Source organism: Procambarus clarkii, chromosome 35 (assembly GCF_040958095.1).
Source record: "Procambarus clarkii isolate CNS0578487 chromosome 35, FALCON_Pclarkii_2.0, whole genome shotgun sequence".
NCBI lineage: Eukaryota > Metazoa > Arthropoda > Malacostraca > Decapoda > Cambaridae > Procambarus > Procambarus clarkii.
In genome coordinates, this window is record NC_091184.1 from 23,794,717 (window position 1) to 23,821,680 (window position 26,964).

Below are 26,964 nucleotides of genomic sequence, written 5' to 3' on the forward strand. Positions count from 1 at the left end.
GGCGGCTTGTCAAAGGTCCTACCCATTTGCCTGGATGATCTTTTCTATCTGTATTTTAAAACCCAGTAGAGTTTTGGTGTTTACCTTACCTACTCCTTGGCGGGTAGGCTGTTCCACGGGTTTACAACCATATGGGTGAAGAAGCCTCTCCTGTTTTCTGTCCTACATTGTGTGTGCCTTGTTGAGCTTGAACCCTTTGCTCCTCGTTCGTATTACATCTGACCTTTTGAAGAAAGTGTCCCGATTGACATCGTCCAAATTGTTGACTTGTGATGGACTCTACTACCGGGACCCTGGACTGTACTATCAGGACCCTGGACTGTACTACCGGGACCCTGGACTGTTCTACTGGTGTAAGGGGGGCTAGCTCTAACCCTCACTTTCCTGGTTAAATGCTGGTCGTTACTAAGTAAAACTATATACAGGAACCAGAGTATGTGTTGTGTAGCCTATAATAGTTCACCTCGTCAAGATCTAAACATTTGACAATTTAGATGTCACGGCTGGAGGATACTGTACCCTTCTATGTTATACTGCAACTCTGAAGTTCTCCGCCACCACCTGCTACCCACTGATTAGTTTCCTCAATTGATGGTGGAGCAGGAGATACCCTCAACTAGGCATAAACCCCGAAAATGGATCCCCAGTTATCGGAAAAGGATGGGATAAGATTTCGACGTTAGTGTGGGAATTAAATCTAAGTATAAAGGGACTATCTTTGGTATTAAATAAATGCTTGCTGGCTTACAGGGCAGTTATAGCCCCGCTCCTGTGCCAGGTAAGTCCACTACGGGCTCACCATAGCCCGTGCTACTTTGGAACTTTTGTTGTAAGTAGCTGAATCTAAAGCAGCAGCAGGCTGACAGGGGGAACCTAAGTTTCAAACATGGGGACTTAAGATCAACAACAATGAAAAATTATCGTTGGGGAAATTCCACTAAACTCCACAAATTCTATAACAGATTTATTACAGCAAAGATTAACACTGAAAATAATGGTAAGTTTCAAACGTTCTATCTGAACACTTCCTAAACTGAATACTGAATACAAAAATGATGTGGACTCTACACTGTACTAAAACTTCAGAGACAGATACCTTAAACACCACAGACAGGCCAGTTGTTCAGCCTTACTCTCTGAGAGATGTTGACCCCCAGGAAGCCTCCACCACACACTAACTAACCTCTCCACACTGACCTCTCACAGGCTGACCCAGGCTAGTTGCCAGATTAATCTTTGAAAATGATTATTAACTAAAATCCAGTATTTGTCACTGAAGGTGACTTTATTATTCCAAAACAATTGGGATTTATCTAGATACAAGAGCCAGATTAATTACAATATTCAGTAGCACTTGTATTTCACTAATTACATGATTTAGGAAACTAGACTGGGTACTTATTTTCCAGTACCCCACAAGGGGGAGTATTAAGTCCCACTTTATTCAATGTATTAATGAACAGATTAGCATCAGAGATGTATCCTCCAGGGGTCACGACGATCATATATGCTGATGACATTCTTATACAAGGCACTTCTGGGAACAAAATTCAAGATGCTCTTAACATACTTGGTACAACCTGTCACAAGTTAGGCTTAGTTATAAATGCAGATAAAACCAAATACGAGTATAGGAAACGAAGAAATATAACACTTACTCTAAATGGTGTGGAACTGAGCCGTGTACAGAAGTACAAGTATCTGGGCATGTATGTTGGATACACATGTGAGAGTAAAAATGCTGAAATAAATCATATCAGCACCTTATGTAAAGCCCGTCTGCATCCTCTAAAAGCACTGGCTTTTTCTGGTAAAGGTGTTGGGGTACCTATCTTGCGGATGTTATACATAAGCACTGTTCGATCCCTGATAGACTACGCAGCACCCGTATTGTCTTACACAGGCCAAGGCAGAATCCAAAAAATAGAGCTGATACAGAACGAGGCTATGAGGATTATTCTTGGATGTCAAAGAAATGCAATGATTGAAATAATGAGAATGGAATTACATTTACAGAGTGTGTGTGATAGAGTCCGTGACATTAACACTAGAGTATCTATTCGTTTCATGCGGAGAAAAGGAGGGGATAAGCTGTTTGAGAGCGTCCAGACCTGCTTGAGTGACGTACACACTTCCAGGAAACTGAGGGAGACACGCTATACGAGAGGATTAGCTCATGACCTCAGGGAATACGACGTACTTGACTGCTGTAAACCCTCTCGACAATGTCTGCTCCCTGGAAAGTACAGAAAAAAGACGTCGAAATTGTACCCCTCAAGGTGAAAAAGATTCATCATGAACCGGGACAATTACGGTGTTTGTATGGAAGCATGATATCTTGGTTACCAAGAGGCAACAGTTTACATGTATATTGCGACGGGTCGGTGGCGGAGGATGGCAGGGCCGGGTGTGGTGCCCTAATAAGGGATTATACGGAGTTTGGGACTGTGGACAGGATAATTGAACTCCGGCTTAGTAATTATATATCATCCACACAAGCTGAACTGCAGGCCATTCTGGCGTGTTTGGAGGAAGTACGTCATGACGACAAAAATGTTTTTGTATTTGTCGATAGCCGAGGAGCACTGGAGTCCTTAAACAGTCGAAACCCAGTCTTCATGTCTATAGTGGAGGACTGTAAGAGAAGAATAACTGAGATACAGCTGAAAGGTTATAGTGTGAAATTCATGTGGATTCCATCTCATGTTGGAATAGTGCTCAACGAGGTGGCGGATGACTTGGCCAAACGTGCCACATCAAAACCACAAGTTGACATTGAATGTGAATTCACAATGAGACAAATAAGAAGCAAAATCAGAAATATTCAGGCACAGGCGGGAGTGGAGAGGAGAGAGATAATGTATGAGAGAAGTCAAACCATGCAACACTACATGTATGTGAGTCAAAACACCCATTTCACTTATGGTAAAAGGAGAAATGCTTGGAGTGACTCTGTGTACATGCGGCTCAGGCTTGGGTACAAATATTACTGGGAATATGGGATAGATGTTCATGATAATGACACGAAGTGTAAACTATGTGGTATGTTAAGGTCTCACACCCTTGCCCATTATATTCTTGATTGTCCGTTGATTAATGTATATAGAAACACTGTGATAAGGACTGTTCCTGAACAAATAGCCTGGATGTGTCACAACGGAAAGGTTGATGATATTCTTGAGAGATATAAGAATTTTGCACCAAGATTGTAATATTTTGTTGAATTATCTGCAGGTGTCTTGCAAATTGTCTATACAGTATACCTAGGTCATAAAAGTATTTGTGTGTACGTCTGATACCATACTACTTGTGAAGGAGGAAATGTATATGTTTACCTCTCAGAATGTTTGGTAAGGTGTTTATTTGTGATGTGTGTCTATGTATATATTAACACGTTGTACTGAATGGGGTGAGAATAGCTTGAGCTACCTCATCCCTTTGTGTGTATTTTACCTCAATAAACTTATTTCAATTTCAATTTATTTTCCAATGACGAAATACTTTTTCATATATTCAAATCTTACTGAAGTCAAATGCTTCTTAGGTAACATACAAGACTTATTCTCTGTTCTCAATTGACGTTAATTTTAACATAAGTGCTTAACCATGATTGATAATTCCTCCTAATTCTGTAATATCTTTCATAATTCAAGTTCAAGTTCAAGTATGTTTATTGAGATAAGCAATAAATACATCTCAAAGGGATAGAGTAGCTTAGGCTATTTCTACCCCCCTCTACTTCAAGTCCCTCAAGGGACGCACAAATTCAGTGAGTACAAATAGACATAACAGTACAAGAATCCCATTTAACATTGCATACAGCAAGTACAGCATATAATTGTTACATTCTTGGGGCAAAATTCTTGTAGCTCCTAAGTATACTGTCTATTATACAATTATCACACATCCAAACAATTTGATGTGGTACACTATTTATTTCCTTATTTCTATATTTTACAATAAGGTGACACTCTAATACATAATGTTCTAAGGTGTGGGCGTACGGCATACTACATAATTTACACTCCTTATCTTTTTCACTGACATCAACACCGTATTGCCAGATATATTTATATCCTAATCGTAATCTCATGTAAATTGAATCCTTCCAAGTAGACTTTCCTTTACCATAAGTGAAGGACGAATTTGTATTTATTATTGAATAATTCTTAAGTGTGTTACTACTGTCCACCATTGCCATTCTCTTTATCATTTCTTCACCCTCCTGAATCACCTTGAGTCTTGTTTTTATTTGTTTCAAGGTTAACTGACATACAACATCAACAAGAGTTTTTTCAGTGGCTCTCTTCGCTATGTCATCAACTACCTCATTCAACAGTATTCCCACATGTGAAGGGATCCACATGAATCTTACTTTATACCCAGTTTTTTCAAGTCTCTTAACATTCTCTCTACACTCTATCACAATATTCTGGTATACTGGGCGTCTGCTATTTAAAGACTCTAACGCTCCTCTGCTGTCAATAAAGAAGCAAGCATTTTTACCACATTTGACTACTTCCTGTAATCCTGCTAATACTCCTTGGAGTTCAGCCTGCGTTGAAGAGACATTGTCAGTTAAGCGGCGTCCAATAACAGTATCTACAGTGCCGATGTCAGTGTACTCCCTGATCAAGACTCCACATCCTGCCTTCCCATCCCTAGCTACTGACCCATCACAATATACATGTAGAGTGTTTTCCGTAGGCAGTTTTCTAATTATACAATCATATGTTGCCCTCAGCTCTCCTATTTCATACATACTTTTTTTCTTATGCAAGGGAGTAATTACTACATCTACATTACAATCCTCCCATGGTGGTGTAAATTTTCTCTTGGGCGCAGCAACACACTCTGTAATAACATCATACTTTATAACATTATAACATAATTTATTCATATATACTCTCTTCTTCATCATACACTGTTCACTACTTCCCACCTTTTGAACCGAGAGGATTAATTCATTAGCTCCCCCACCTCTCATTAATCTAATGGCAGAGGCTACATTTATCTCTGAAATTCTATCCCCAATACTCTGCAGATTCAACTCCATCCTCATTATCTCAATCATAGCATTTCTTGGGCATCCTAAGATAATTCTCATTGCTTCATTTTGTACCTTCTCCAACTTGCCCATCCTACCTTTACCAAAACAAGAAATGACAGGTGCAGCATAATCAATAAGAGATCTTACAGTACTCAAGTACATCATTCGTAGCACAGGGACTCCCACTCCCTTTCCACAGCATGCCAAGGCCTTCAGAGGTTGTAATCTCTTCCGACATTGACCCAACAGTCTGTTCATCTCAGCTTCCAAACTCTCATGGGTATATCCAACATATATGCCTAAATATTTATATATATTAACTCTCTCTATATTTTTATCGTTTATTTTCAAAACACTGGGGCTCCGACTTCTACATTCAAACTTAGTTTTGTTTTCATTAACCACCAATCCCATATGGTGACACAGGTTTCCGAAATTGTCCAACACTGTTTGAACCTTTGAAATATCTTTGCCCTGAAACAAAATATCATCGGCATATATGATCGGAGTTACCCCATTTGAGTATCTCTCAGATGCTATCTTATTCATTAGTACATTAAACAGGGTGGGCTCAACACTCCTCCCTGAGGTGTGCCGAGTTCAAAAGACCTCACACCTGACATACAACCTTGATACCACACCTGAGCCTTCCCTTCGTAAAGATTATCCCCTATCCAGCGCAATAATTTCCCTTTAACACCAAGACTAGCTAATTCATATAAAATAACCTCTTTGTTGGCTTTATCAAAAGCTCCTTGTAAATCAATGAAAATTCTATAATAATCATTTTCATTAGCTAGACATTTAATAATACAATCAGAGGTACTTTTTCCTTTGAGGAACCCGAACAAGTTACTAGACAGCTGATCACCTATTATATATAAAAAGTCTATTTAAAATGATCCTCTCCATCATTTTACAAAAACACGAGGTTAAAGACACAGGTCTATACTCTCCATTGGCTTTAGGGATAGGGATGATCATAGCTTTTTTCCATTTACTGGGAATATTGCCCTCTTTATAACTAATATTAAAGAGGTCTAAAAGTGGGCTTTTCGTCATAGTGGCAAGTTCATTAAGTATTTCATAAGTTACTCCATCCTCCCCAGGTGCGGTAGATTTCCCAACTTTAATCGCCGTTATTAGTTCTTCTCTGGTAATACCTGTGCAAGTGACATCACCACTGTTACCTGCTATAAGTATAAAATCCTTTCTTAGATCTTTCCAAGAATCTAATGACTCTCTCGTTACAGCGGGTAATGAACTAAGTTTGGCAGCTTCCGCCCATTTATTTACGAGACCATTTGCAATTCCTTGCGGGTCAGGATATGCAAGAAAATTATGCTTTTTACTCCGTACTTTATTTACGTCTTGCCAGATTTCCTTCAAGTTTCTGTTACTCCCAACTTTCTCTGCAATTTCCTGCCAATACTTGCTCCTAATTTCCTTTCTCTTCTCCCCACACAGCCTAGCAACTGCCAGTAAAGCATTCTTCCCTTCCTCAGTCCTAGCAATCCTATTCCAATACCTGTGAGCTCTCTTCATTGTTAATGTCCACCCCTTAAGCATCTTGTCATGTGTATAATTTTCTTTTCTGGGGGGGATGCTTTTTTATACTAGCTGTTTTCCGGTTCAATATTGCATTAAATACATCTACCTCCTTAATTAGATCTTCATAAAATGATACTGCCGGAACTGGCTAATAAGTATCATACCAAGACTTAATATGAGCAACAAGACCCCTTAATTCTCCCTCACTAATCTCTAAACTTTTCCTCTGAAGGCAGGAATTCTTTCTGCAGGCAGGAAGATCAGCAAAAGCTGCTTGACTCTGTAGTTGTGTCGTCCCAAGCTATTCCAGTGGAAAGTGAAGGTGAAAAGAGTATTAAAATTGTTCAGGATCTCTTAAAAAAAGAATTGCATGTCACTCTAAACAAAACAGACATTATTGCTGCCTACAGAGTAGGCAAAAAGAATCCATCAGGACAAAACCAGCGGAAAATTCGCCTGAAGCTGGCTTCCCAGTTCATGAAATCGTATCTTGTCCGGACAGCTGCATCCCAACGACAGGGAATCTACATCAACGAGTGCTTGACTAGAAAAAGACAGCAACTCCTCTACCGCCTGCGTCAAATCCGTCATCAAAACCCAGCTGCGATTCATCAGTGCTTCGTTAGAGATGGCGTGATTAAAGCGAGAAAGACTTCAGTAGGTAAAATGTTTACAATTGCTAATGAGGATAACCTCAACACTTTCCTCACCCAATGTGGTTTGTCTCACCTTATTATCACTCTCAATGAGTCAACATATAATTAACCCCTTTGTCACCTAGTGCGGGATAGGTATCCTAAGTGCACATGAGCACCACACCAGAAACCATGAGCACAGATCCCATGAGCAACACACCAGAAACAAATACCTATTTGATATTCCAAGAGTACGACTTAGTCAATCTAGAAATGCTTTACAAATCAAGGGACCTCGTATATTAAAGTCCCCTGCAATAATTAAATGGTTTTTGTTCAGTCTGTTACCTAGTATTAGATTTCTAAGGTTTGAGTTGAATTCAGACACATCAGTGTTAGAAATTCTATAGACTGCACCCACAGACAGGACAGATTCGGCACCCGTGACTCTGAAACTGGCGAAGATATACTCCCCACAGCAGTCTCTAGTTCTTATTACTTTTAAGCATGTCAGTTCTTGGTGGTAGTAAAGAGCAGTAACACCACCTCTCTGAATTTGACGACAGTTGTGAATTGCCGAGTAGTTAGGCATGTTAAAGAGTTGAGTAGTATCCTCTTTCAACCATGTTTCAGTAAGTATAATGAAAGAGAATTTGTTGTCAATAGTTTCAATCAAGGCACTAACATCATCGAAGTGTTTACCTAGGGATCTAACGTTCAAGTTGACTACAGAGATATTGTGATTATCTGTTAATACATTGTTTACATCATGTGCTGTAAAATATCTGCAATTTTGATCATTAAAGTGATGATTGTCATAGATAGTGGATGGAGGTTTAGTTCTGGGTCTATACTTGTCTATCAAAATTTTGTCTATTTGTCAAAATACTTGTCTATCAAAATTTTTTGAAAAACTAATCTACAAGCAGCTTAATTTACTCTTATCTAGCCAAGCACAATATACTTAGCCCTTGCCAATATGGCTTCAGACCCAAAAAAAGCACTAACGATGCACTTATTAGTATGATTAACTTAATTCATGAAGCTCTTGATAAAAATGAGTTCCCTGTTGGGTTATTTGTGGACCTGCGTAAGGCTTTTGACACTGTCGACCACCAAAACCTTCTTCTTAAATTACATCATTATGGAGTCAGAGGTCACTCCCTGCAGTACCTCAGATCTTACCTTACTGACAGGCTCCAGTATGTTTCTGTGAACAATTCAATTTCTCCCACCCTACCCATCAACATTGGTGTTCCTCCAGGCCCTACTTGGCCCTCTCCTCTTTCTCATCTTCATTAATGACCTTCCAAATGCCTCCCAACACCTCAAACCTATTCTATTTGCTGACGACACAACCTTCATTTACTCCAGTCCTGACCCCCTTGCTCTAAATGCCTCAGTAAATACTGAGCTAAATAAAGCCCATCTTTGGCTAACTGCCAACAAACTCACCCTTAACATTGACAAAACTTTCTATAATCTGTTTGGCAATAAATCCTCTAATCAAATAAATCTCAAAATAAACAATACCCAAATTTGTAACAAATTAGATGAAAAATTCCTTGGCGTTCTCATTGATCACAAGCTGAATTTCCAGGGTCACATTCTAAATATATAAAAAAAAGTTTCAAAAACTGTGGGCATTCTTTCTAAGATCAGATATTTTGTACCCCGCTCTGCCCTGGTTACTCTCTATTACTCCCTCATCTATCCATACCTCAACTATGGTATTTGTGCTTGGGGTTCTACTACCCAAAATCATTTACGTCCTCTAATTACTCAACACAAAGCTGCTATTAGGACAATATCCAACTCAGGCCCCAGACATCACTCGGTACCCCTACTCAAGTCTCGGAATATGTTAGATATTAAGTCACTGCACATTCTCTCTTGTGTATTATACATATATAAAACGCTAAACTGTAATGCTAATCCTGACCTCAAAAGCTTCATAGAAGGTTGTAACAGAACCCATGAGCACCACACCAGGAATAAATACAGTTTTGATATTCCTAGAGTACGACTTAATCAAACTAGAAATGCTCTACAAATCAAGGGACCCAGAATGTGGAATGACCTTCCCAACCATGTTAAAGACTGTACCTTTCTCAACCAGTTTAAGATAAAAACTAAACAGTACCTAATAAATTCCCTGTAACCTACCTCACCCCTCTATTGTCAACCCATGTCTGTTATTTTTTTTTAATCAACACTGTTTCTCAACCTATTGTATTTGTGCTGCTTTTTCAGTCATGTTCCCCTTTTTTATCTTTAATTGTATTTGTTCTCAACACTTTTTATTCTTTATGCTCAATTAGTATTAAGTTCTAGATATTAATGTTTTTCTTGCCCGAAACGCATTGCGTAATAGTGGCTTTAGGCATTGTATGTACTAGCTCTATCTATATATCGATCCATTAATGTAACATCACTTGTATGTATGTACCTTACCTGAATAAACATATTTATTTATTTATTTATTTATGTACCACGGTAATATATAGCTGTGCCGCCACCTTTTTTATTAGGCCTACAGTTATGAATGGCTTTATAACCAGCTAAGTTGTAGAGTTGGGTATAGTCTTTATTTAGCCAAGTTTCTGTTAAAATAATGAACGATAGGTTAGTACCTATAGCTGTGAGTAGTGCATTTAAATCGTCAAAATGTTTACCAAGTGATCTAACATTTTGGTTGTAAACTGATAGACAGGTGCTATTTTGGAGTTTGTTTTTAGCCTGGTGTGCTGTGAAATACTTGCAATAATGATGATCAATGTGCTGGTTGGTGTAGATATGAGACAGAAGATTTTGATCAGGATCAATATCACTGTGCATAGAGATGCAGAGGGATCACGATACAAGATACACGATATAGCAAAACACAAGAATAAAAGCAAATACAATAAAATAGTAACTAATTAGAAGTAAAATAAAGATCCAATAGATAGCCAGAAAGGACACAGAAGTTATATAAAATAAAAAACAAAAAATTAGTAGAGACTGACAATATAAATGTAAAATAAAAAATAATAAGAAAAATAATAATCATAAAGTAAAATGATCTTGAAGATAATTAGCTTAGTAATGGTTAATTAAAATCCTATAATTGGTATGAACCTAAGAAAACAAAGTGAGCTCAAATAGATAATTCCGAGAGAAAAAAAAGGAAAAAAAAGATGACATGTAAATCTAATTATATCTAGAAATTTACTCAAATATAAATCTAAGTGTAAAAATAAACAGGGTGAGAGTATATTCATGTGGAAGATTTTACTATGATACTGAGGTAGATGCTTATATAAACAATTATACTATTAATTAATTCCAATAAATGATTACAAGAAACAAATACCAAGTTACTTTAAGTAACAGGGTAATAAAAAGCCCGAGGTTTAGTGACAAGGGAATTAACTAAGAACAAATAATTAAGAGTAAAAAACAAGCAATTTCAACAACAAAGATGACAAACAAAAAATAAAAATAAAAACCTTTGGAAAGGAAAGGCAGAGTTTAAGTACACTTTGGTTGTATGTGAGACTACAAATTATGTTCTGGTTATTCAGCTGATATCCCACAGTCATCCAGGAAAGAAGTGAGGTGTGCCTCAGTGGTTATGACATAAGTTTTTCCAGAGTCAGTCTTCCTAGCTATTATTTTACCATCGCGCACAAAACAATGTTTAATAGCAGTGGATCTATTGCAAATTCCACGTAGTTTAAATAAGAGATTTTGTCTGAATCTGGTAAGACATTCGTTCACATAAACATCGGATTTCCTAGCGACTGCAGCAGTGATAAGGTCTGACTTGCGGGAGCAGCTATCTAATTTCACACGAATCTTCCTGTTATTTGTACCAGATGATTTCATACCCACACTATAAGCTGACTTGATGTCACTTGCTTCGACTGAATAATTCAACTTAGTACGCAATTCCTGGATCACGATGGCAGTACAGTCTTCTCTGTCAGTTTCATGGGGAAAATCCTGTGATGAGATGATGACAGAATCAAGGAGTTTAAGTTGGTCTGATTCGTCTTGGGTTGCAGTGTGTTGCTGTTGTAGGGAGTTAAAATGGTTCTCTAACTTTTGTAACATCTCTTCTTGCTTCTTAGAGGTTTGGGTATAGTCTTGGGTATAGTTGGGTAATTGTTCTATTGTGAAGACCTCCTGGAATCTCTTGTTGAGTTCTTCACACACCTCCTTGTCATTCTCTGTGTATCTGTTATCCCCTTTTCGCAGCTTCATCACTTGTTCCTTCACTGCTGTTTTCCTCCTGATATGGCTGTGGAGCAGCTTTGGTTAGGTCTTGGCTCTACTCGCGATGTCATTTTCAAACTGTCTCTCTGCTTCCCTCTTCACTCTGAAATACTCATTTCTGGCCCTCTGGTATCTCTCCCTGCTCTCTGGTGTTCTGTTATTTCTGTAGTTTCTCCATGTTCTTTTACTCAGTTTCTTCGCTACCTTGCATTCCTGGTTGAACCATGGTTTTTTCTGTTGTTTTTCGTTTTTCTCCTTTTCTCCTAGAACTCCTTGGGGTTCTACTACCCAAAATCATTTACGTTCTCTAATCACTCAACACAAAGCTGCTATTAGGACAATATCCAACTCTGGCCCCAGACATCACTCGGTACCCCTACTCAAATCTCTGAATATGTTAGATATTAAGTCACTGCACATTTTCTCATGTGTATTATACATATATAAAGCGCTGAACTGTAACGCCAATCCTGACCTCAAAAGCTTCATTGAAGGTTGTAACAGAACCCATGAGCACCACACCAGAAATAAATAGTTTTGATATTCCTAGAGTACGACTTAATCAATCTAGAAGTGCTCTACAAATCAAGGGACTCAGAATGTGGAATGACCTTCCCAACCATGTTAAAGACTGTACCTCTCTCAACCAGTTTAAGATAAAAACGAAGCACTACCTAATAAATTCCCTGTAACCTACCTTACCCCTCTGTTGTCAACCAATGTCTTTTTTTTTTTTAATGACGCTGTTTGTCGACCGAATTGTATTTGTGCTGCTTTTTCAGCCATGTTCCCCCCCTTTTTAACTCTTTTTTTATTTGTTCTCAACTCATTTTATTCCTTATGCTCAAATTAGTATTAAGCTTTAGTCATTTAAGTTTTTCATGCCCGAAACGCTTTGCATAATAGTAGCTTTAGGCATTGTATGTACTAGCTCTATCTATAAATCCATCACTCTTTGTAAAATCTCTTGTATGTATGTACCTTACCTAAATAAACATTTGATTTGATTTGATTTGATTTGATTTTTGGACAGGGATAAACCTGTCTGCAGCTTCCTGGCACTTCTGGGTGACAAAATCCATCATGACCTGCACATTCTTGTCTCTAAGTTCTGTTTCCCATGGTATTCCCCTGAGGAAGTTCCTCATCTCGTCATATTTTCCTCTTCGGTAATTCAATCTTTTTCCCTCCGATCCCATCCTTGGATAGGTTATTCCTACCTCCACCAAGTACTCAAAGGTCAGTACACTGTGGTCACTCATTCCTATTTGGGCTTCAACTTTGACTTCTCTTATTTCTGACTCATTTAGGGTGAATATCAAGTCGAGTCTAGCTGGTTCATCATTGCCTCTCACTCTTGTGGGTTTCTTGACATGCTGACTCAGAAAATTCCTTGTTTCCACTTCCAAGAGTTTAGCTCTCCACGTATCTGCACCACCATGTGGGTCCCCATTCTCCCAGTCTATCTTTCCATGGTTGAAATCGCTCATGATTAAGAGTCTTGAGCCATTCCTGCAGGCAACTGAAGCTGCTCTCTCTTATTATATTAATGGTTGCCATGTTGTTCCTATCAAACTCCTGTCTAGGTCTTTTGTCATTTAGGGGAGGGTTGTAAATGACTGCCACTATTATCTTAGGTCCACCCATTGTTATAGTTCCTGTTGTGCAGTCTCTGAACCCGTCACAGCCCGGAATTTCCATGTATGTATGAGAGTGTGTACATGTATATACAACATTAATAATTTCGTAACTAGCGTCAAAATTGTTATTTGCTTAGCTAAACGAACTAGAGAGTTCAGTTCCTGAACCAATTATGTGCCTCTGTAATTCTTTACACCACCGCCCACGGGATGGGTATGGGGTGCATAATAAAGAAAGAAATTGAATTGTACACTGGCTTTGTATATGTATGTATGCATATATATATATATATATATATATATATATATATATATATATATATATATATATATATATATATATATATATATATATATATGTCGTACCTAGTAGCCAAAACGCCCTTCTCAGCCTACTATGCAAGGCCCGATTTGCCTAATAAGCCAAGTTTTCATGAATTAATGTTTTTTCGACTACCTAACCTACCTAACCTAACCTAACCTAACTTTTTCAGCTACCTAACCTAACCTAACCTATAAAGATAGGTTAGGTTAGGTTAGGTAGGGTTGGTTAGGTTCGGTCATATATCTACGTTAATTTTAACTACAATAAAAAAAAATTGATCTCATACATAATGAAATGGGTAGCTTTATCATTTCATAAGAAAAAAAATAGAGAAAATATATTAATTCAGGAAAACTTGGCTTATTAGGCAAATCGGGCCTTGCATAGTAAGCTGAGAAGTGCGTTCTGGCTACTAGGTATGACATATATATATATATATATATATATATATATATATATATATATATATATATATATATATATATATATATATATATATATATATATATTTGTGTGTGTGTGTATATAAATCCCTTTTTTTCATTGATAAGCTTAGGTATACGCAGCATTGTGCTGCTCCCCTATTCTATATAATGCTACGATATTCTATATGAAGAATTACAAAGAGTAAATAAAAAAAACTGGCTATAAGTTTATCTTTTATCCGCACCTCACAGGCTTCATGAAAAAATTAACACGTAATGAATAGTATGACAATGTAGAGTTGAAGACAATGTATAACCACGAAGGAAAATTATGAAAGGAAAAAACTTAAGAACTTCCATATTGATGAACATATCAGCCAAAGTATATTATGACGTGTTGATTATTGGTCTCCGAATGCATGATAGAACCGATGAGCTAGCCAAGACTTTTGCTCGTAAAGAGGGAATTGATTCAACCCGTCCTCTTAAAAATAACGTCACTTTTGGCTTGTATGCGCACTATGGCCAAATTTGGACGTAATTTGAAATGAAATCGACTCACAAAAGTGACGTACTGTTCCGTTTTCTGTTTGAGTCGTCCGGCCCTCCTCGGAGAGCTTAGAGGAGGAACTTTCAATTAACGTTTTTCATAACGTTTTGAAACTTTATGAGAATTTTCTGCCCACCTAACCTAGCAGAGGACCCTTGACTTACTGTTGTTGAAAAAAAAAATCCCAAATTTATTTTCAATTTTTTTTCATTTTCAAATTACGTCCATATTCGGCCATACGGGCAAACGGCCAAAAGCGACGTTCTTTTTAAGAGGACAGGTTGATTGATTACCAACTTGGACTGCCTTTGAGCAGTCTGAGGGCAGCAATATCCCAGGAACATCAACTAAATTACGGAGACTTGAGGCAAAGTGAAATTCACACCAGTTACTCCATCTATCATCATTCTACTATGCAGGAAGAACCGCACGTCTATGGGTCATCCAATAATGTTAGCAGACTTCTAGATGTTACCACTGCTAGGCTTAGGCTCGGCTACAAATACCTCTGGCAGTTTGTAACATCTCCTGATGTAGATTTGACTAAATGTAAACTGTCAGCAGAACTATTCGCATACTTTGCGGCATTATATAATGGAATGTGAAAAAATTGCGGAATTTAGAGATAACACCATTAATAGTGTCCAAGAATTGTGTAAGTACTTCATTCATAATGATGTGCTGCCCGAAATCTTAGTGAAGTATCCAAAATTTGCTTACTGTAGGTAATGCATGGACCTGACTGTAAAGCTGCAGCCCAGTTGGGTGGGTGTGGAGCACATGACTGTAAAGCTGCCGCCCAGTTGGGTGGGTGTGGAGCACATGACTGTAAAGCTGCCGCCCAGTTGGGTGGGTGTGGAGCACATGACTGTAAAGCTGCCGCCCAGTTGGGTGGGTGTGGAGCACATGACTGTAAAGCTGCCGCCCAGTTGGGTGGGTGTGGAGCACATGACTGTAAAGCTGCCGCCCAGTTGGGTGGGTGTGGAGCAAGACTATAGTAACTGTGTGACTCACTATAGATGTAAAGTGCCTTGTATAGTGACTGTTGTGAGCCTCTTGTTGATCACTTGTGACACCTCTTTGTGTCACTTGTGACACAAAGATTATTTGTGTGGGTGATTAGATATGTATGTGTATGTATATGTGTATACGTATATATATATATGTACATGTATATATGAGGGTGTGTACATGTGTATGCAACATTGTTAATTTTGTAACTAGCGTCAAACATTGTTATTTGCTTAGCTAAACGAACTAGAGGGTTCAGTTCCTGAACCAATTATATGCCTCTGTAATCCTTTACACCACCGCACACGGGATGGGTATGGGGTGCATAATAAAGAAAGAAATTGAATTGATTATCACGTATGTGCTTAAGTAATTTCCTGTTTGATTTTTCATTCATGGTTATACATTGTTATATGTATATATTTTCAGATTATAATTCGTATTATGCAAATATCTCCGAGTGAAATAGTGTACATCCGTATTTTTAATTTTTAATACAACATACATAATACATTTTTTAAGTATTTATTTATAATAAATAATTTAATTATTTAATTTATAATAATTTAATTATTAATAACATTATATAGTCGATTTAATATTGAACACGTACACATAAGCGAAACGTCCAAAACTGGGGCCGGATTCAGGAAGGTACTTACGAAGGTTTTTCCTCTTAGCTAAGAGCGAATTCCTTCTTAGCGCCTTCGTGGCGGCTAGGTCCGTATTCAAGTAGGTACCCTAAGTGGAAAAACCTTCGTAAGTTCATTCCGGGATTTAAGTGTGGTTTCGACCACTCGTAGCTTTACGTAAACTGGATATAAGTCATTTTTTCTCTACTACATAACACTGGGATCGATTTATGATATTGGAACATGACCAAAATATTATAGCTGGTGAATCTAGTGAAGAGTAATCCTTCGTGTTAGTTATATATGCATTCTCTGCTTGAAACTTGAAGTAAATATGTGTTTGATGATAGTAGAATTACTTTTATAATAGCAAGATATTATACCAGTAGTTATTAAGTAAATAAACACTGGTGAACATGAAATATGAGAGAAGGTGATGAGCCCTGCCTGATGGGATCATTTACTATCACCAAATGCCCCTGTTCACCTAGTAGTAAGGGTGTACCTTAGCTATACATACCCATTTCTAATTTATTTAGTTTGGTTTTATTTTGAAATTAAATCTGGGTGAGACATAAAATAAAAATATGCTGCACAAATGATGTTAGGTAAGGAGAAGGGTAAAAATGTCACAAACTTTATTCATTGAATACTTAAAGCTATAATTATGACTATATACTGTAGATTATTAAAAAAGAGAGAGGGAAGTAGGGGTCCAAAACCTCTTCCTGTTATACAATTTGGGTGTGGAACAAGTAATTATCAAAAGAAGGCACCATGCTGGGAAGGCTATGTAGCAGTAAGGCAGTGAGGTGAGGCAGCTACTTATTTGAGAAATGCTTATTTTATTTACCTTATAAGCTGAGGCAACTTATTTTATTTGAGGAATACTCAGCTGATTCCTCTACATTTAGCATGGAACAAATTTGTGTCCAAGACCTCTTCCTGTTACTCAATTTGGCTGTGTGTAACCAAACTAGAAGTGCTCTACAAATCAAGGGACCCAGAATGTGGAATGACCTCCCGAATCATGTCAAAGGCTGTACCTCTCTCAACCAGTTTAAGAGTTAAACCAAGTACTGCCTAATTAACTCCATGTAACCTAACTTACCTCCTAAATGTCAACCCATGTCTTGCTATTTTTTAAACAACGCTGTTCACCAACATGTGCAATTGCTGAGTTATGCTATGCTAACCCCCCTTTTTGTATTTTTTATTCCTTCTTTCAACACAATTTATACCTAATTCCGATTACTAAGTTTTAGTCTGTGTTTTTTCCCCCACACCTTGCCCGAAATGCTATGAGTATTAGTGGCTTTAGGTATTGTATGTACTAGCTCTGTCTATAAATCCAACATTATGTTTGTAAATCAACTGTATGTACTTTTCCTGAATAAAATGTATTTATTATTTATTTTTTAATCAGTAAGTATTAAAAGAAGGCACCAAGCTGGGAAGGCTATGTAGCACCATTGTGTGTAACAATAAACCAATTTTTTTTTAACAAATAATGCACCTGTATGGTAAAACAAATCCTGTCAGCTGTAAAAATATTGATGCAGTTATTTAAATGAAAAATATAATGAAAGAAATATTACTGGTTTATTTTTATCCTATCTTTTTGTACTGTACAGTATATCCAAGGAAGTGAAAAATTGAGACATAATACACAATTTAATGAATGATTAGCATGGATTAGCAGTTCAAAAGAAATATGACTTGTATTACATATCAACATGAGATCTTAATGATCCATGGTCAACATGATTTAATAAGGATAATACAGTACTGTATTTGTAATAATACAAACTATAATTTAAAATCTTTATTACTGATTGTTTTTATTAAGAAGATTAGGTATACACAGCAATGTGCTGCTACCCTATTCTATATGGAATATTACACAGTGTAGATAAAAAACTAGCTATAAGTTTATCTAATACTCCCATCTCACAGGATGGTTAGACATACTGTACATGGAATCAATTTAGAAAATACCAGCCTCAATACAAAAAACAAATCAACTCTGACTAAACAACTCTAAGCAATTTTCACAAGAGGTAAGCACTGAATCATGGCAACATTATATTATAATTACTCTTACCAGTTTCTACAAAACTCCTCTCAAACAATGTATTTTTAAACATGTTTAGGTATACACAGCAATGTGCTGCTTCCCTATTCTGTCTAAAGGACCACACAGTGTAGATCAAAAACCAGCTACAAGCTCACCTCACAGGATGGCCAGTCATACATGGAATTAGGAGAGAACAAAATACTTAATGCTGATCTATTAGCCTCCACTGGCAAAATCTGGGTGCAGCACAAGAATATCTTCCAATATTCCTGAGTGTATGAAGTAATTACAGAGCTCAAAATACCTCATACCATTTGGTATGAAGTCACTGATAACAGGACAATCACAGATATAGTGTTGGAGAGTATGTTCTCTCAAGTAGGACTGAAAACAGATGTTTTTTCCACCAAGAGGGCTATAAACCCATGGAACCGCCTACCCGCTGAAGCCGTAAATGCCAAATTCCAGCTAAAAAATATAATTAAGACAATTGGCGGGCCCTTCAACAAGCCGCCGGCTTTCTGTCCTCTTCGAGGTCACTAGATAGTTAGTGGCCCTTGGGTAAATTCAGTAAATATATACAATAATTGTCAGCGCATCTTCCGAGCAACAAGGACAGCTACACAGTATCTCTTAGAATTACGTAGGTAAACAACAAATGTAACATATTTGTTTACTACAATGTCGGTGCTGGCTGTAGAAGTTGAAAAAACATTGTTTTACTTCGAAATATACTAATTTTATAAGAAAATTCGACGTAAATAGGAGGCAGTAGAGCTGCGATAAGCCAGCGCTAAATCTTCAATATGAAGAATGTTGCTGCTCTCTGATTGGCCAAACGAAACACAGTAGTGACCTCTATCGGCACGCAGGTGAACCAACAATTTTTCTTCCTAAGTATACCTTATTGAATAGCACCTAAGCATCTTCTTAGGGCGCACTTAGGAACCTTCGTAGCAAACCCACTTACGAAGAAATACACAGAGCTTCCTGAATCTAGGTCCTGGTTTCCGAAATGGCAAAAAAATTAGTGTTGTCAATGTAAGGAGTATCTTGTATCCCAGTGAGAGAGCTGTTTCCTTCAAAAAGTGTAATCGTGTGGCATTATGTTTAAAGAAACAATTCCAAAGTACATTCTTTGATTGAAAAACATGAGGATAAATACAAGCGTTAATTGTAAATGACCAGTTATAAACATAAATAAGAAGTAGGAAAAATGATATGTGGAACCAGACAAAAACATTGGAACGCTTAGGTGATGAGAGGGTAAACAACCGCCGCCATTTTAGCGCCCTAGCCGGTGAGTGTCCAGCACGAGCATTAAGGGAAAACCTTGACACAAACTGCACCTATCATAAAGAAGAAGCACCACCATTGACCGCCAAGTGCTCACATCAAGTCTAACTCTAAGAAACAACACTCAAGCCTTGACTCTTCTCCCAACATCCGGGGGAGAAAACCTTCACACAAACTGCACCTGTCATAAAGAAGATGAAGACTCACCAGTGTCCACAGTGTCCGAAGGTATTCCCCAGTCCTTCACATGTGAAGACTCACATGTTAGTGCATTCAGGTGACAAACCTCATGAATGTCCAGAGTGTGGGAAGAGATTCAGTCAGCATGGAAGTATGAAGACTCACATGTTAGTGCATACAGGTGACAAACCTCACGAGTGTCCAGAGTGTGGGAAGAGATTCAGTGAGCGTGGACATATGAAGACTCACAGGATGGTGCATGCGGATCAGAGACCTTTTCAATGTGCCGAGTGTGGCAAAAAATTTAGAGAACGTGGAACTATAATAAGGCACATGTTGGTGCATTCAGGTGAGAAACCTCATGCGTGTCCAGAGTGTGGGAAGAGATTCAGGCAGCGTGGAAATATGAAGACTCACAGGATGGTGCATGCGGATCAGAGACCTTTTCAATGTGCCGAGTGTGGCAAAAAATTTAGAGTACGTGGAACTATAATACAGCACATGTTAGTGCATTCAGGTGACAAACCTCATGAATGTTCAGAGTGTGGGAAGAGATTCGGTCTGCTTGGAAATATGAAGACTCACATGTTAGTGCATTCAGGTGACAAGCCTCACGAGTGTCCAGAGTGCGGGAAGAGATTTAGTCATCTTGGAAGTATGAAGAGGCACAAGATGATACATGCAGATAATAGGCTAAATACTTTGAGTCTGAAAGATAATTAAGAGAATGTTGAAGGATAATGAGGCAGATAATGGTATATTATCTTACCTTTAATCTAACAGTGTGCTATCACAATGTCAGTTGGATCTTCTTCAGAGGTAATTATATTTTGCTTGAGAAATACACTTCACAATGAAAAGGTAAAGATATGAAGATATTTTATTATAGTGTTCTTTTATGAAAGTTAGATGACCAAGCAAGAACTGGAGAAGCTGTCACTAGGAAAACTCAAAATTGCTTATAAGTACTGTATAGAAATATCTCTTTAATTTAGCAAAGGTAAAACAAAGCTTTAAATGTTTTTCTTCATATTTATGTAAATAATGTGCTTCCTTTTTTTGCTTCCTGTGGAAATTTATTTAAAATGTAATATACTGTGTAGCTAAGTTATGGACATTTTTGTTGTAATATTATTTAGCATTGGAGTTGGTGAAGAAGACAATCTGAGACGTACTTAAGGTGACACTATTTGATTGGTAAGGAAATGTATATTAATCGAGGAATCTTCTCAGGAGATTCATATGCAAACTGATGTCCATTTTTTATTTTTTGTTTAGGCCTATTTATGAGTTCTATTCTTGATTATAAATATTTCACCGAAGAGCATATTGAAGGCTGACTGGCATTTATAGCTGTCAGTCAAGTTAATATGAAATTTAAATTTATATTACTCTAAAAATTTATCACTCTAAATTTACCAGAAATTTATTACTCTAGCCTAACTTTATCAGTTATGCTGTAATTGTCTGGGAATAATATTTTACCCGATTTACCTGAGGGCCACTAACCCAAGTGGCCTCGATGAGAACAGGAAGTCGTCGGCTTGTTGAAGGTTCCCTTCCCCCTCCCAGTTTGCCTTCATGATTTTTTCCAGGTATATTTTGAAATTCAGCACAGTTTTGGCAGTTATGGCTTTGGTGGGTCGGCAGTTCCATTGATCAATAACCCTGTGGGTGAAAAAGCCTGGTTCAAAGTTATATTAGTCTGAATGGCAATTATATTATCCTGACTGTCAATTTATATAAAAAAAATTATATCAGAGATATTTATGTTGTGTTGCTTGTGGGTTCTATTACGTCTATCAATGGAGAGTTTCAGATCAGGGTTAGCATTTAGGAATAAGGTTTTGTACTTGTAAATAGCATAAGAGAATGTGTAGAGCGAGTGTATATGTAGCATGTTCAGGGATTTAAACAGAGGTTGGGTGTTGTGTGAAGACAGTTTTATTGTTCTGATAGCAGATTTTTGTTGGGTGATGATGGGTTTGAGGTAGTTTGCAGTGGATGAATGAACCCCATGCATAGACACTGTATGTTGAGATACCACCCCTAATTTACAAAAAAAAGCCTCTAGATTTTTAGCTCCAGCCATTGCATTGCTCTACAACAAATTATTTGAACTCTAAACCTTTCCTGATATTTTGAGAAAAAAAGCAAGAGTAACCTTAGTCCATAAAATCAGCAATCTCACTGAAGTCAACAATTATAGACCAATATCAATTCTGCCGATTTTGTCTAAATTATTTTAAAGTTAATTTACACGCAGCCTTACTCCTATTTATACTTAGTTCTTCCCATAATGGCTTCAGGCCCAAAACAGGACCAATCATGCCCAGTTAGTATGATTAATTTCATTTATGCAGCCCTTGGAAAACTTATTCATTTATTTGTTGACCTACATAAGACGTTTTGACATTGTAAACACATTAACTTTCTTAAATTACAACATTACGGAGTAAGAGATCACTCCCTCCAATACCTATAATCTTACCTCAGTGACAGGCTCCAGTATGTCTCTGTGAATAATTCCAATTTTCCCACTCTACCCATTAACACTGGTGTCTCACCGGGCAGTAATCTTCACCCTCTCATCTTTTTCATCTCTCCCTCCCTTTCCAGCCTGTTGCCATCGTGAGGGGGCTTGGTTGGCGGATGCTAGAGTGTGATGCTCCATGGGACAGTGTCCTCTGTCCTTTTGAAGCCTTATGCTCCTGCTGCCTTCTTCACTAATTGTGCTGAATGCTTTTTCCTACTAAGTTTAATTTTTCCTTCCCAATTCTCCTTTTTAATTGCTATTTCCCAGCGACTTTTTGCTATTCTTGATCATTCTTTTAGATGTCGTCTTCTGTTTTGACACTGGGTGTTAGGTGAGGCACAGTCTCTCGCAAGTAAAACTGTGGTACCCGAAATTGTTGAGCAAAGGGACACTTTTATTGTCACTCTTTTCCTTCGTTGCTGAGCCCAATCTTGATGGACTGATGGTTCTTAAAGTGGCGATTGCAGGGCATATATCCACGATGCACCCTTGGGGGGGGGGCACGTCTTATCGGGTGTCCTATCCTCTAATTGTGGCGTCATGGTGGGTATGGGGGCTTGTTTGTTGATGAAATGATTACCTGTTCATTTACATGCAGATATCTGACACTTATTTTTAACTTCTCAGATGTGGGGTGGAGACCAGGGCCCAGAGTCAGACTGTGATGAAAGCCGGGCTCTGTAACCCCCAGCTACTTTGGTCCCAGACCAAGCAGCTCCAGACTTTCCCTGCTTGATACCCGCTTGATGGTGTTTTGGGAGTCTTTCTAATCCCCGAGGCCAGGCTTGACTTGTGAGAGCTTGGTCTACCAGGTCCCGACTACCTCTCTCTGCTCCCCTTCTACCTCTGTGGCAGGGTTGAGCCCCAAGCCCCCAGTGATGACCACCTCATCACATGGAGTGGCTTCATCTCTCATTGTAACAACTGCGCCTTTTACCCCCCCTCTTACTGAGGGTGCTCGGTGCCGTCCTCTCCGCAGTCACACTTGCACAATGCCTTCCGGTTCTAATACCTTCCAAGCTTTGTTTAGTCCTGCTACATGAACTAAGTATTTTAATCTCGGTCATGTTAATTCTACTCGTCCTGATGATTTATTCATCCATAAACACCTAGTTGATACCTGGTTGATGGTGGTTCTGGGGGTTCTTCTACTCCCCAAGGCCAGGTTTGACTTGTGAGAGTTTGGTCCACTAGGCTGTTGCTTGCAGCAGCCCACAGGCCCACATACCCATCGCAGCCCGGTTGGTCCGGCACTCGTTGGAGGAAACTATCTAGTTTCCTCTTGAAGATGTCCACGGTTGTTCCGGCAATATTTTTTATGCTCGCTGGGAGGATGTTGAACAACCATGGACCTCTGATGTTTATATAGTTCTCTCTAATTGTGCCTATGGCACCCCTGCTCTTCACTGGTTGTACAGTACTCTGCATTTTCTACCATATTGTTCACTCCAGTATGTTGTTATTTTACTGTGCAGATTTGGGACCTGGCCCTCCAGTATTTTCCCACTTGTATATTATTTGATATTTCTCCCATCGTCTTTCTAGGGAGTACATTCGGAGAGCTTTGAGACGATCCCAATAATTTAGATGCTTTATCTCATTTATGTATCCAGTATATGTTCTCTGTACTCCCTCTATTTCAGCAATCTCTCCTGCTCAAAATGGGGAAGTGAGTACTGAGCAGTAATCAAGATGGGACAGCACAAGTGATTTGAAGAGTACAACCATTGTGATGGGATCCCTGGATTTGAAAGTTCCCGTAATCTATCCTATCATTTTCCTGGCTGCCGCAATATTTGCTTGGTTATGCTCCCTAAAATTTAGGTCATCAGACATCATTATTCCCAAATCCTTTACATGTTTCTTTCCTACTATGGGCAAATTTGATTGTGTTTTGTACCCTGTATTAAGTTTAAGGTTCTCACTTTTACTGTATCTTAGTACCTGGAATTTATCGCTGTTAAACATCACGTTATTTTCTGTAGCCCAGTCGAAAACTTTATTAATATCTGCTTGTAGTTTTTCAATATCTTCAGCAGAGGTAATTTTCATGCTGATTTTTGTGTCATCTGCAAAGGATGATACGAAGCTGTGCCTTGTATTTGAGTCTATATCTGATATGAGAATAAGGCAAAGCCGTGGTGCAAGGACTGTACCTTGAGGTACTGCAGCTTTTAACTGCGCTTGGACTCGATTTTATATGGTTAACTGTTACTCTCTCTGGTCTGTTCGACAGAAAACTGAGTATCCAGCGTCCTACTTTACCAGTTATTCCCATTGACCTCATTTTGTGTGCTATCACTTCATGGTCACATTTATCGAATGCCTTTGCGAATCTGTGTATACTACATCTGAACTCTGTTTTTCTTCTAATGCCTCAGTGATTTTGTCATAATGGTCAAGTATCTGTGAGAGGCATGATCTTCCTGCTCTAAATCCATGTTGGCCTGGATGCAGTGGCCACCCTGAAGCCATCAACACAGCCACTCTCCTGGTCAACAAAGATGTCCAGCAGCTGGACACCCTCATAAAGACTGTGAAGCAGTATTCTTCCCCTCGATAACAGCTTGATGGTTAAATGCAACCTCAGAATACTGAGAAAAAAAAAATTGTACCACTTACGGGCTATTCATGCCCGTGCCACCTCTTGGGTGGCTTAATCTTTATCAATCAATCTCTGTTTAGTGTTTTCAGGTTATAGTTGTGTGTGTCTTTGAAAATGTAATAAGTTATTACGAAACGCATTCAAGGCATTCAATAAAAATGCATTTTGGAGAATTGATTTTTTAATTATCATCGAAATAAATAAATATAAAATAAATAAACATAAGAAATATTGAGAAAATTCATGTTAGAATTATTAACGACGAGGTCGAAGTAGGGATGCCTTCGTGCTCGAAGGCATCCCTGCCTTCGACCTCGTCAGCAGGGATCAAGTTCAAGATCCTACGCCTGTTCAAGATCCTCCCCTATCCAAGATCGGATGCTGGCATCCGGATGCCTGTGTCCTGAGCACTCTCCTTTATGGCGGCGAGTCTTGGACATTCCGCACCCCTTGCATTCCTTGGGCAGGAAAGACAGCTGAATGCCTACCACATGCACTGGTTCGGCCCGTTGTGCTTTTGATAGTTGAGAGTATTTCCTTCTTCGATTTGTTCCTTAATCTGTGAAAAACTTGGAGGTATTTGAACCTGTACAACAGGTAGAGGAGTGGCAGTTTTTGCTAGTGCGTGCCTTATCATTACCATCTATGGCAATGTGACTTGGTAGACTATTTAGGGTGATTGACAGCCCTACATTTTGGGCTTCTTTTCCTATATGTTGGATTTCTGTGAGGAGTTGTATATTATCTCTGTGCTGACTGAATAACAATGCCTGGAGCGAAGATTTAGAGTGATTATGAATGTATGAATGATGAAAATTATTCTCAATTGTATAGTTTATGGCCTCTGTTGCAGACTCGACCTTGTCAGGAGGTAGAGTGCCAGTTCCAGCGTCATCTAAGAGTCTGCACCCGAACTCCCCGGGAATAGTACATAATGTGGGCAATGTGTGCCATCTGATGGTGGTTATCTAGTACTTGCAAATGGCTAAAGATTCCTGCCTTGGTCAGCCAGAGGGGTTGTTGTGAGTCACTTTGGTGAGGTCACTCATCAAGACCAGCGCCATCTAGTGTGTGCTACAGAGCACAATGTCAACTCCCCATTGGGTTAGTGGCATTTCCTAGTTCACCAGTATCGGCGGCTAAGTCACTGATGACGTTTTTGTGTCCACAGAGGTGACGTCTCGGGGCAACGGTACTGGAGAGGGCAGTTCATTTTGGGCAGTCTCACTACAGGGTCCTGGAAACGACCAAGTAAGCCGCCACCGATGAAGCAGTGTGGTAGCTGCTAGTGCTTTAGTGTTGAAAAGATTGGCAAGAACCGGTTGCGACTGGCCGTAACAGCCTCCTTCAGGGCATATAATTCTGTTTGCAGTGTCGAACACCCACTATTCAAGCTTCATGATTGGTAGTGTAAACTACCAACTACCCCAGCAGAACCTCTTTCTTGATCAACTGATCCGTCTGTGAAGATGTGCGTTCGTTGTAGGTCTTGAGATGGTTTCCATTTGTTCTATGACTTCTCTGAGCCTCTGCGAGTCACATGCTGATTTTTTAACTGGTAATGTGGAGAACTGTTGTGTGCTAGATAATATAACACCATGGATCACGTAACACCTCACCTGCTGTGCACCTCGGATGTATTTTGTCATTATTCTCATGGTATTGTTTTAAATTTAGCGACTCGCACCTGGCTATTCAAGCACGGGTTGGACAAGTATATGAGTGGGATTGGGTGGTTATTGATAGGAGCTGCCTCGTATGGGCCAATAGGCCATCTGCAGTTGCCTTTGTTCTTATGTTCTTATATTCTTAATTTGTTATTATTTTATTCTAGCATAGTTGAGGCAGTTGATAGTGGTAAGGATTGCGATGTTGTGTACCTTGACTTTAGCAAAGCTTTTGATACAGTGCCACATGAAAGACTGATTAAAAAGATAGTCTCATGGTATTGGGGGTGCTATATTAAGCTGGATTAGGGCATGGCTATACCAAAGGAAACAGAGAGTTAGTATAAATAGAGTCAAGTCAGAGTGGGAAAATGTTGTAAGTGGAGTGCCTCAAGGCTCTGTCCTGGGACCTCTGTTGTTTATAATATATATAAATGATTTAGATTAAGGTTTGAGTAGCAACATTTGCAAATTTGCCGATGATACGAAAATCGGTAGGGAAATTAATTCGGAGGAGGACTCAC